Source organism: Vigna unguiculata, chromosome 2 (genome assembly GCF_037176805.1).
Source record: "Vigna unguiculata cultivar grain cowpea cultivar isolate G323 ecotype 2 chromosome 2, ASM3717680v1, whole genome shotgun sequence".
Taxonomy (NCBI): domain Eukaryota; kingdom Viridiplantae; phylum Streptophyta; class Magnoliopsida; order Fabales; family Fabaceae; genus Vigna; species Vigna unguiculata.
Window position 1 is genome coordinate 30,929,680 of NC_140793.1, and position 10,828 is coordinate 30,940,507.

A 10,828-nucleotide genomic window follows, 5' to 3' on the forward strand; every position below is an offset into this window, starting at 1 on the left:
TTAAGAGAATCATTTTCTTTTTATATTTTAACAGTTTTTTCCTATTGTTTTAGTTTCCTGAAAAGGCATATAATATAACAGTTTGCTCTAATATATTATTGACTTTGAGGAGTAAAGACAGAGTTGATGACGTGACGGCAAACTTTTTGCTATTCTTTGCTGCTTGAACCAGGAAAATGCAAGGGATTGGTATTTTTTAAAAATAAATTTAACTGAATAGTTAGAAAAATATAAGTCATATTTAGTTTATTTTTATTTTATAAGTCATTAAGTACTTTACACAAAAAATATTATAGTTTTAAAGTTTAACTTACTTCTCTAACCATTACAATTAATTTTATATTACTACATTAAATATTATTAATTTCTCTAATGTAAATTATAATTTTTCTTACAAAATATAACTTATATAAATAGTATCACATGGTTAGTTGTAGTATGCACAGCAAATATGGAAGAATCAAATGTTTTTTAATATCTATCTCTTTTTTAGTGTAAAGTTTTTTTTTTTAAATAGACAAAAAAAGTGTTGCAGAAAATTCCTCCATCAAAGGGTTGGAAGGTATACAAAGTTATTTGAATTAACTTTTCATTTTCTTAGAAACTTCTTTTAATCTATGTTAATTAATTTAGTAAACAAATATTAAAAAAAAAATTGTATCTCATATTTAATTTTTCGTGAGGTAATATTTAGAATGATTTTTGTCTACACACGAATGCAATCTGTTAAATTTAGCACAGACATTGAAAACAGAGTTGAGTTAAATAAATATAAGCGAATATTAATTTATAAAAAAAAAAAGAATGTGACTAAATACATGTGTTGAAACTTTAATCCTTGTTTTTCTTTTCGCATCCACCTTTTGTTTGAAACTAAACTAATGGCATCTCTCTTATAGTAATATTTGGTTCAGAAAAAAGAAAAATATGGAAAGAAATGAAAATGGAAGAGAAAGATGAAGCAACTTAGAAATTTTATTGAGGTTTTATATGGAAAAATGTAAAAATTAAAAACATCGTTATTTGATTATTTGACATGGAAAAAAAAAAACCTAAACATCACTTGATTATTAAAAGGCAATTAAATATGAAGCATATTAAATAGCTCAACAGTTAGAAATTCATAAATTAAAGTTTCACATGAAGTAAAAATAATAATAAAAAAATATAGGTAAATTAAGTAATATAAAAAAATTAAAAAAATTATCATTCAAATATCGAATTAGAAGTAAGACAATAATCTTCCATATGATTAACTTATAATCTCCCATATCTCTTCTAAAAAATTTCAACGCTGAAAGTAATAGACATGGAAGTAAAACTATTTTAATAGCACCAAATTCTTTTTGTTTCATTTTCTTCTTCGATGATTTTTTTTAGTATGATTATTATATATAAAAAAAAGTGTTCCAATTTAAATTTGATGATAGCATCGGTGTGAATCATGATATTGTTGTATAATGATGTGATAAAACTATGTGATTCGCGTGAGAAATAGCATAAGATTTGGAAGGAATGTTTTGTAGGTACTTGTTAGCCTCACACGCACATGTATAAAACAAACTTTCCAACTTCTGAAAGCACCCAAAACTAAGCCTCACCATTGAAAATTTTAAAAATAATTTCAATAAAATTTAGTAAGATGGCAATATTCATGTTCAGCAAGATATGGATGGGTTTCAAAAATGAAATTCAAATAATTATTATTAAAAATAAATTGAAAGCCGGAATCCCCTAATGATATTTTACTGATCTAGCTTTCTTCCACAATTATCGCTCCTTTTATCTCTTTATTATTATGTGTAGTAGGACCATAGTAAGCAAAAGAAGACCTAATGACTTTGTAAAACATACATGTTATCTAGAAGCTCAAGACATTTTTAAATCACACAACACAGAAATCCACGTCACTCTTGCTTTGAGCTTGTAAAAAACTACAAATAAATGTTGGATTTAGAAACTAGCCAACTATGAATGAAATTTGAGTGAACACAGCCAAGCCAAACAAAAAGGAACGATAAATTATGTCTCCTTGTTTGTTGTAAATCGAATGCAGGGAAGCGCCTTGAAAATCAACAATAAAGAACATTAATTATTCCTTAAAATACATGTCATGATGTAATAGTTAAACAATACAGATACTTCATTGAGGACCACATTGTAAATATTAAATAATAAATTATTTGTTAAGATATACTGTTTTTCGAATAAAAGCACACTATATTACATATTATACTTATGATCTTTCCTTATTATTCAAAGATAGGATAGTGTCAGATACGTCACAACCGACAATAGTGCTTAATTATTAATTTTGCTATCGATCGGTAATAGTATATTAGAAGTTTTTATACAGCAATTAAATGTGTTATAACTTTTTCACCTGATGTTACAATGCGTGAGAGTACGAAGTTGTGCGGAATCAAATAGTGTGCTGCTGGCTTAATAGATAAGGAATAGTATTATTTTGAAAAATAACTTTATGTAGGCAAGAAAACGAGGTAATCTTACATCACATTCTTACTTTATTTACTCCGAATTCGCGTTATCAAATATTTTCTCAATAAAAAAACAAAAAACCAGACACCATATCTAAGAATACAAGGATACATACTATAATTGGTGTTCAGGAACTACCAATTTGACAACATAAAGTAATAATAGAAAAAGAAACTTGCACACCAATAAGAAGACTACAACAAGAAGTCCCTCATTAACATTGCCCAGTGTCATTTGTAGTTCCTGCGCTCAAGCTGATTTCCCAATCTGTGTTTGATAAACGTAACCTTATTCGGAATATTATGAAGCCACATATAACGCTAATAATAACAGCCAACACGCCTGTGTATTTCACTGCGTTTTTCCCTGAAGGCTCTTTTTTGTTCTCTGCCTTCCTCCAACTGCACAAAATTCAAACGCAATGTCTAAGATACAAACGCAATGTCTAAGATACAAACGCTTTCTATTTTACCAGCGTACACACAGCCAAACGGATTTTTTAAAACACAATGATATTTTGACTACTAAATTTTGATAATTTTCTCATATAATTTTAAATAATATTATTTAAGTGATTCTTCATTTTTCCATTTTTTTATTCTCAATATTCCAAAACTATTAAAAGATGTCACATTATGTTATAAGAGAAAGTAGTTAAAATTTAGTAGTCAAAAAATTATTTTCCTTTTTTAAATATGTATGATATTTATATTAATAGGTGATGATAATGTAATGTTATTAAGTTAATATATAAAATAAAATAATATTTATTAAAAATAAAGTAAAATATATTATAAAAGATGAGAAAATAACATTTGATAAATAGAGAAAAAGAGAAGAAACAAAAATAAACGGTTTTATACAAAATTTGTAAAAGTAATGGTCATTCTTAAAAAAATTAATAAAGAATTATATGTTAAAAAGTAAAATTGATATTTTGAAATATGGACACAAAAGATAGAATCTCTTTATATGTTGTTATAGAATTATATTTATTAAAAATAAAGTAAAATACATAAAAAAAAAGATGAGAGAATAATTGTTGATAAATAGAAAAAAATAAAATAAACAGATATAAACGATTTTATGATTTTATAAAACGTTTGTAAAAATAACGGTTAATTTTAAAAATTTAGTAAATAATTATATTTTAAAATGTAAAATTAATATTTTAAAACGTTGACAAAAAAAAAGAGAATATCTATATATAATTGTAAATTCTAAATTACAATATAACTTTATATCACCAAAACAATTTATCGTTTTAAATTATGATGAATCTTTCAGGTAGCTTTACCGGAGGGATTTAACAAGAATAAAACTTAAATCCAATCCATATAAAACGATGATAAAATCTTCAATCCACAACTTACAATAAATTTATCACAAAACTAAACTTTCTTATTTTGGACGTATAAACTCTCAATTCCCAACAAATTAATATAACTTATTTTGTTAATATCTTGAAAACCATTTCGTCACTTCCACACACAATTCTATCACAATAGTATTTTACATTTTTCTAAATTTTTTAAATATTTGTTTAAAGATTGAATTCGTCCGTTTGTTCCAGATGCCAAATCGCAATGTATATACTTACACGTCAACCAGGAAAAATGAAGACAGACGTGAGAACCATTTTTTTATGTTTCACGTAAGTATATTTGGTCTCCTAAACGCCTGTAAGAATTATTTGAATTCCAAGAATGATAAAAAATATTCAAATATTTCACAGCCACTATTATAACAAATTTGTCGGCTTTATCGTGAACAAAAAAAAGTTTATCTTTCATAATGAAACTGAGAAAAAAAAATTACCTCTGGGAAGTGGGACAGAAAGTGACTGTATAATGAGGAGATGAACAAGAGAAGAAGCCATGATCGTGAGCATAGACACGAGCCCCAGAACATGCTGTCTTGAAAAGCAGTGAACTAGAGCATGGTTCAGTTTGGCACGTGCTCTTACAAGCCACGGCCTCTCCATCCCTAATCACAGTAAGCTCCATTGGACACATCGCGTTCAAGTCCACTGAGCAACCCGTCGCTGAACAGTTTCCACCCCTGGGAGCCACCCTCACCGGAAGGTTGAAACCCTCAACGAGGCTGATGTAGTATAAGTTTGTCAGGCCGGTCCCGTTAAAATCAAACTCCACCAGAGTAATTGGTGGGGCGGGATTCGCGCCGGCGCATTCTATCGTTGACGTGCCACAGTCTCCGGTGACGCATGAGAACTTGCCGGTGATATCTATGGAGCAAAGGGTCCGACCCCACAATCGGCCGGACCAAGCGAGAGGCACAGGGAGAGTGTTGGAATCACCTGGTAGGAGGGCGAAGCCGGTTGTGGGGAGCGGCGAGCTTCCGGCGGCGGATAAAACTGCTGGCCACACTGTGTAGGTGCACTTGTTGGTGATGGTCAAAGTCCTTGCATATAATCCTGTAGCACCATTAACCATTCTTAGAACAAAAATAACTGGATTATATATAAAATATACAAGTATGCATCAATATGTACCTGATGGGAAGAGGAAGAGAAAAACACTCAACAAAGCGATGGAAAATGTTTCAGTTGAAGAAACCATCTTGATCAACGGCAAACTAAAATGTACCAAGGATTAAGGATTGAGAGATGTAGTGTAATACGATTCAAGGGTAATATATAAATTAGAGAACCGGTTTGGTTGTCTTAAAATATATATATATATATATATATATATATATATATATATATGTATATATATGTATGTATGTACATGAATTGTTGCGTGTGCATGGTGGTGGTGGCCAAAACAAATTCTTATATACACACATTTAAGGTTTATTCATTATAGTTACAAATTAATAAACCTTATTATAATTTTCACAATTTATTGGGTAAATATTTTCTGTTTTGGATACAAAATTTCATTTTAAGTTATAAACAAGACAAGAAAAAATATAGTTGGTATTTTTAATTTTTTTTCTTTCATATATATACCTAAATATAGTGTAATTTTTTTCTGCGAGAAGAATGAGGACGTACAGAATTTAAGGCGATGCTATTTGAAAAACATTTTTTTATTAACATTGATAACTTTTCTGATAGATGGTTTTTAATCATACACAAACATTCAATACTCTTTCAACACCAATAATAATGGTTTTATTTTAAAATATAAAATAATTTAAGATGAATTAATTAAAAAATATAAATATTACTTTTTTATTAAGTGTTGGGAAGAATAGGAAAATGAAAAATTATACGTGTAAAAAAAATCTCTCTCTTGCTCTACCTAAAATCCCTCCTGATTGGTTAATACTGTTATTCTATATATTATTACCAGTTTGGTCAAACTTGTTTTAAAATTATTTAGTTTATCTTTTGGTAGAGAAATAAAATTTGCTGAAATTAAAAAAAAAAAAGCATGCTGACTCAAAGTGGAGAAAAAGTTATTTTGACATCACAATTTATAAATAATTCTTTCTTTTTGACACCAGTTTTTTTTAATAAAATATTATTATTTAAATAAAATATTAACTTATTTGAATGTCAAAGGATACCACCCTAAGTTAATGCTGCTAATGCCAAGGCGGCGAAAATGATGTCACTTTTGCATACAATCTTTGGATTGGCTTTTGCATAAAATCTTTAGATTGGCCATTCCTTTAATTCTTCATTTCTACGTGATGTCACTCTTGAATAAAGCAACAAGAATTGTTATACTTGACACCTCAACTTTTCACTTGCATGCCATTTACACCTTCATGTATTTATTCTATAAAGTATTTATGTATATAGAATAAAAATAAATTTAGGAAAATATTTTTTAACAATTAAACTTTAATAAAAAATTTATAATTTAAAATAATATTTTTTAATTAGTTTTTTTATTTTTTTATATTTGTAAAAATTCAATTATCAAAGTATCATTGTTTATAATGTAAACATGACTTCAATTTTTTTAAGTACTTAGTTACATTTATTTTAAAAACACCTATCCCACTCCATGTGCGTTTCCTGGGTCTACCAAAGGCAAGCATGCAACAGCGTCAGACGTCATCAACTCGTAACCAACAACTCAAACAAGAGCAAACCTACAAAAAATAGAAAAAAAAAAAGAGAGAAGAAAAACTGTTAAAACATAATAAGAAAATTATTCTCACACCAGACTGAAATTTCAGTGTCGACTAATAAGATAATGTTTCTCTCATGGGCATGTTACCTATGTCCACCTCATTTTTAAGTAGATAGGTGTTCTCGAGGATTCAGAAGTCTCAGAAGACTCTTCAATTTCATCTCTCCTTGTCAGCTACTTAGTCCTAATTTGCTGATATAAAATATTTAGCAATAATTTAAAACAAAAAAAATTACACGACACGGTGTCACAGACCTCACATTTTGGCCGCACAATATATATATATATATATATATATATATATATATATATATATATATATGTTTGTCATTGCCATGTGATGAAACAAAAAAAGAAAGAAAAAATTAGTAATAAGAGGATAAACATTACACTAATTATTACGTAGTTGTGCAAAAAAAGAATACAATGTCAGTATTATATGATAGGGTTTGTTTTCATTTTAAATTCTTTATTTATAATTTTCATTCAATTTACTCATTTTCTTTTTTAATGAAATAATCTAGTTTCTTTTTGATTTAAGATTAAATTAATAATTAAATTTATTTATAACTTATAACTTATATATATATATATATATATATATAAATACTTTTGTATAATTTATATACAAAAACACTTTACTTAAATATTCATATTATTTATTTTTTAACATTATTACATAAAATAAATTCTTATTTGAACTTATATTTTTTTAAATATTAAAAATAAAAAATAAAATGACACTTATCACATTAAAAATATTTTTTACATTAAATATTTAAATATTGTGATATTCAAAAACGTCTTATTAATATACAAATATGAAAATAATTGTACATATTACTTGCGTATATTTATTTAAAGAATATATTTTTTATCCGTTACAGGTTTATCCAGTAATATTTTTGGGTATGAATTTTTTGACATCCTTATTCATGGATTGTTAATATATATATATATATATATATATATATATATATATATATAAAATCTTTTTCAGACGTAGGATCGAACATTAATTCAAATAATTTTCAAGTCGTTTAATATGAGAATTGGGATGGTATTATGGTAGGTATGAGAACAGAATAAGACGGATATGTACATTCTCATCCCCTTCTCATATCCAATTGAAAAAATTGGATATTTTTCATATCCACACTCGGTCAATGCGATTAATCCTGTTAAAATGTGAATGAATTAAAAAATATAGATTATAAGATAACACACAAAGATCAAAAATATTTAAATTGAAATTTGATTTACTGATTAAGCTAATATAATAAAATTTAAAATAATATGAAAAATATTATGATGGTTAAGAATAATAAATTTATTTGAGTTTATAAAACCCTAAAAAGGAATGGCTAATAAAAAGATGATTTTTCGTGTGGATCCATAATATTTCATAATTATATAATTCAAAATATTTTATAAATTCTTATTTAAATTCTTAAGATCAAAATAGGTATATATAATATTTTGTAAAAGTATTATGATTTACCTTACTGAAACTAATAATATTTAAAGTAGTGATACTAAATTAATTGTGAGAGTTAGAAAAGTGAATTAAAGTTAAATTAATTTTGTGTGCAATAATTTCTACATTTAAAATAAAAAATAAAATAAAATAAATTATTTTTTTCTAATTATTTAGTTAAATTTATTTTAAAAAGTACAGCATGTTGCACATTATACTCTCGTTTGAAAGACAGCCAGCAGCTTGTGTTCACGACTCACTATGCCTCCATGAAATATAGGAGCTTATCTTCAAAGAATATCTACACTGTAAAAAATAAATATTTCACAAATTTAAATTTATTTATTTTATATTTCTAAAGTAAAATATTATTATATTATTATAATAATTAACAAAAATAGAAAAATAAAAACAATTGTGAAAACATAATAGGGAATAATTTTTGCACTGCGTGGACAGGGGGCAACTCCTTTCCTTATGCCCCCTATTTGTTTTGAACCATTCTATACCATCATTTATTTCTTATTCTTTCATATGTTTTACAAAATATTTTGTAATAGAGAAATTGTGTCTCAGATAACTTTACAACTTTATGTCCTAATCAAGGTGGTTCTTAATTTGGGCTACGAAGTGTAGCGTGAGGTGGCGCCCACACAAATATACACTTCTAGGCTAATATGGGTATGGAATGATGAAACGAAATTAAGAGAAAATGATAATAATATATGAAAGAGTCAAATTTGTTTATTTATTTTTTATGAAATAAGATGTATTATTATTATTATTATTATTTTCTTACTTTTTTTTTATATGCGTGTTTTTAATTAGGATGACAAAATATGTTGAGTTCGATGGGTTAATCCGTTAGTTTGTGAAGAAAAAGATGAATTAGATCAGGAGTTTTAACAAGTCAGTCCATATTAATTCGACGTGTTTGCATGTTAACTCGTCAGATTGAATTATACGGTGCATTGGTACGTTAAAATCAAGTAAAATTGGTTAACTAGTCTTTTGCATCAATGTTTTTTTTTTTCTTTTACTTTTTCAACTTTATTATTAACTAATCCTTCTACCCGTGCAACGCACGGTTTTTTTTTTACATGTAATAATTGTGGTAATAGCAATGGGTTTTTGGATATTTAATAATCTATATGATGAGAATCTAATGTTTTAAAAAGAGATTGAAGTGTATCAATAGAATAGATCAATTTAGAATGTAATTAAAGTGGTATGTCAAGTTATTATTTGATTTCATTGAATATTATCGTCAACCACCAACAATAAAAATATGACTAATACACTACTTTGTTAATATAATAATAGAAAAAGAATAAATTACATACCTAAAACGTCTCCTTTGGTAGTGAAGTTCATAAATTCCTTTTGTACACAAACTCCTTTTGTACACAACTACTTCTTTGTTCAACTTTTTCTGTACCATGATTTTCCTGCATTGCAGAGCATAACATAAATAAGTTGATATATATTTATAACAGGTTTGAAATGAAAAAAAATAAATTAGAAATGACATACCTATAATTTATTTCTTTTCAAAGAGTTTCAAAAATTTCTTTGTACACAACGTTTTTAGTTGTGTTTGTTACCTTTCCATCTTCATCCAATATAAGTATTTTCAATCCTCTTTTGATTTTGACTTTAAAAATAGCAACATATAGTTGGCCATGTGTGAATACAGGTTGTGGAAGATAAAGGCCGACTCTAGAAAGTGTTTGTCCTTGACTTTTGTTAATCGTCATTGCAAAGCATAATGATATCGGAAACTGTCTTCTTTGAAATTTGAAAGGCAACCCTGAATCAGATGGCACTAAATCCATTCTTGGTATAAAAATCCTGTCACCAATGTTTTTTCCAGTAATTACAGTTGCAGAGATTACATTCTTGCCTAAATGGTTGACTTGCAATCTTGTGCCATTGCATAGACCTTTTGCTTGATCAATGTTTCTCAAGAGTATAATTGGAACACATGTTTTCAACTTCAGTTTATGATTTGGTATCCCTGAACACCTATTTTTTTTTTTTTTTTACTTTTTCAACTTTATTATTAATTAATATGAATAGTGAAACTAAAGTTTGTAAGAGTTGATTTTTATCTATGAATGCGTGATTTTTATCATTATATATTACTATAATATACTTTTTTTTATTTTATTTTTCTTAGTAGGCGACTAAAGACAGTCAAATTAAAAAAAAGAATAAATTTTTTTCTTAAAAAAATAAATATAAATTTAATTTTTCAAAATATATAATCCAAGATATGTTATAAAATTTATATTTTTAAAATCTGTAATCCAAATATTAATTTTATATTCGGAATTGTATAATCTAAGTTACAAAAATTTAACATTTTTATTTTCGAATTGATGCATATAGCCCAGTTAGAAAGTTAAATTAAAAAAGGAAAAACATTATTTTTCTTTATTTCATTAGGGAATAATAGATATTTAAGAAATTATGAGGGTGCCACAAGAATACTGAATATCTTCTGGGCCTTATACACAACCGTATATTAGCCCGAGTTTGTAAATGAAATGGATTTTATTTGGGCTTTTACTATTTACACTCTCCCCATTTTGACCACTTTTTTTTTTTTATTCCCAAATAGTTTTATCCAACAATGGTATAAACTCTTAACCCCACGATATTCTCTCGATTATGATTGTTCTCTCAATCCGTACCAATTTTTTATCTTCTCGCTATTGAAGATACACAATTTTTACCT

At 26.8% G+C, this 10,828-nt stretch overlaps 1 pseudogene; it reads right to left on the minus strand.

Moving 5' to 3' along the window:
* Positions 1 to 2,713: 2,713 nt before the first annotated feature.
* On the minus strand, positions 2,714 to 5,078 carry LOC114174613 (pathogenesis-related thaumatin-like protein 3.5 pseudogene; annotated as a pseudogene).
* Between the last annotated feature and the right edge of the window lie 5,750 nt (positions 5,079 to 10,828).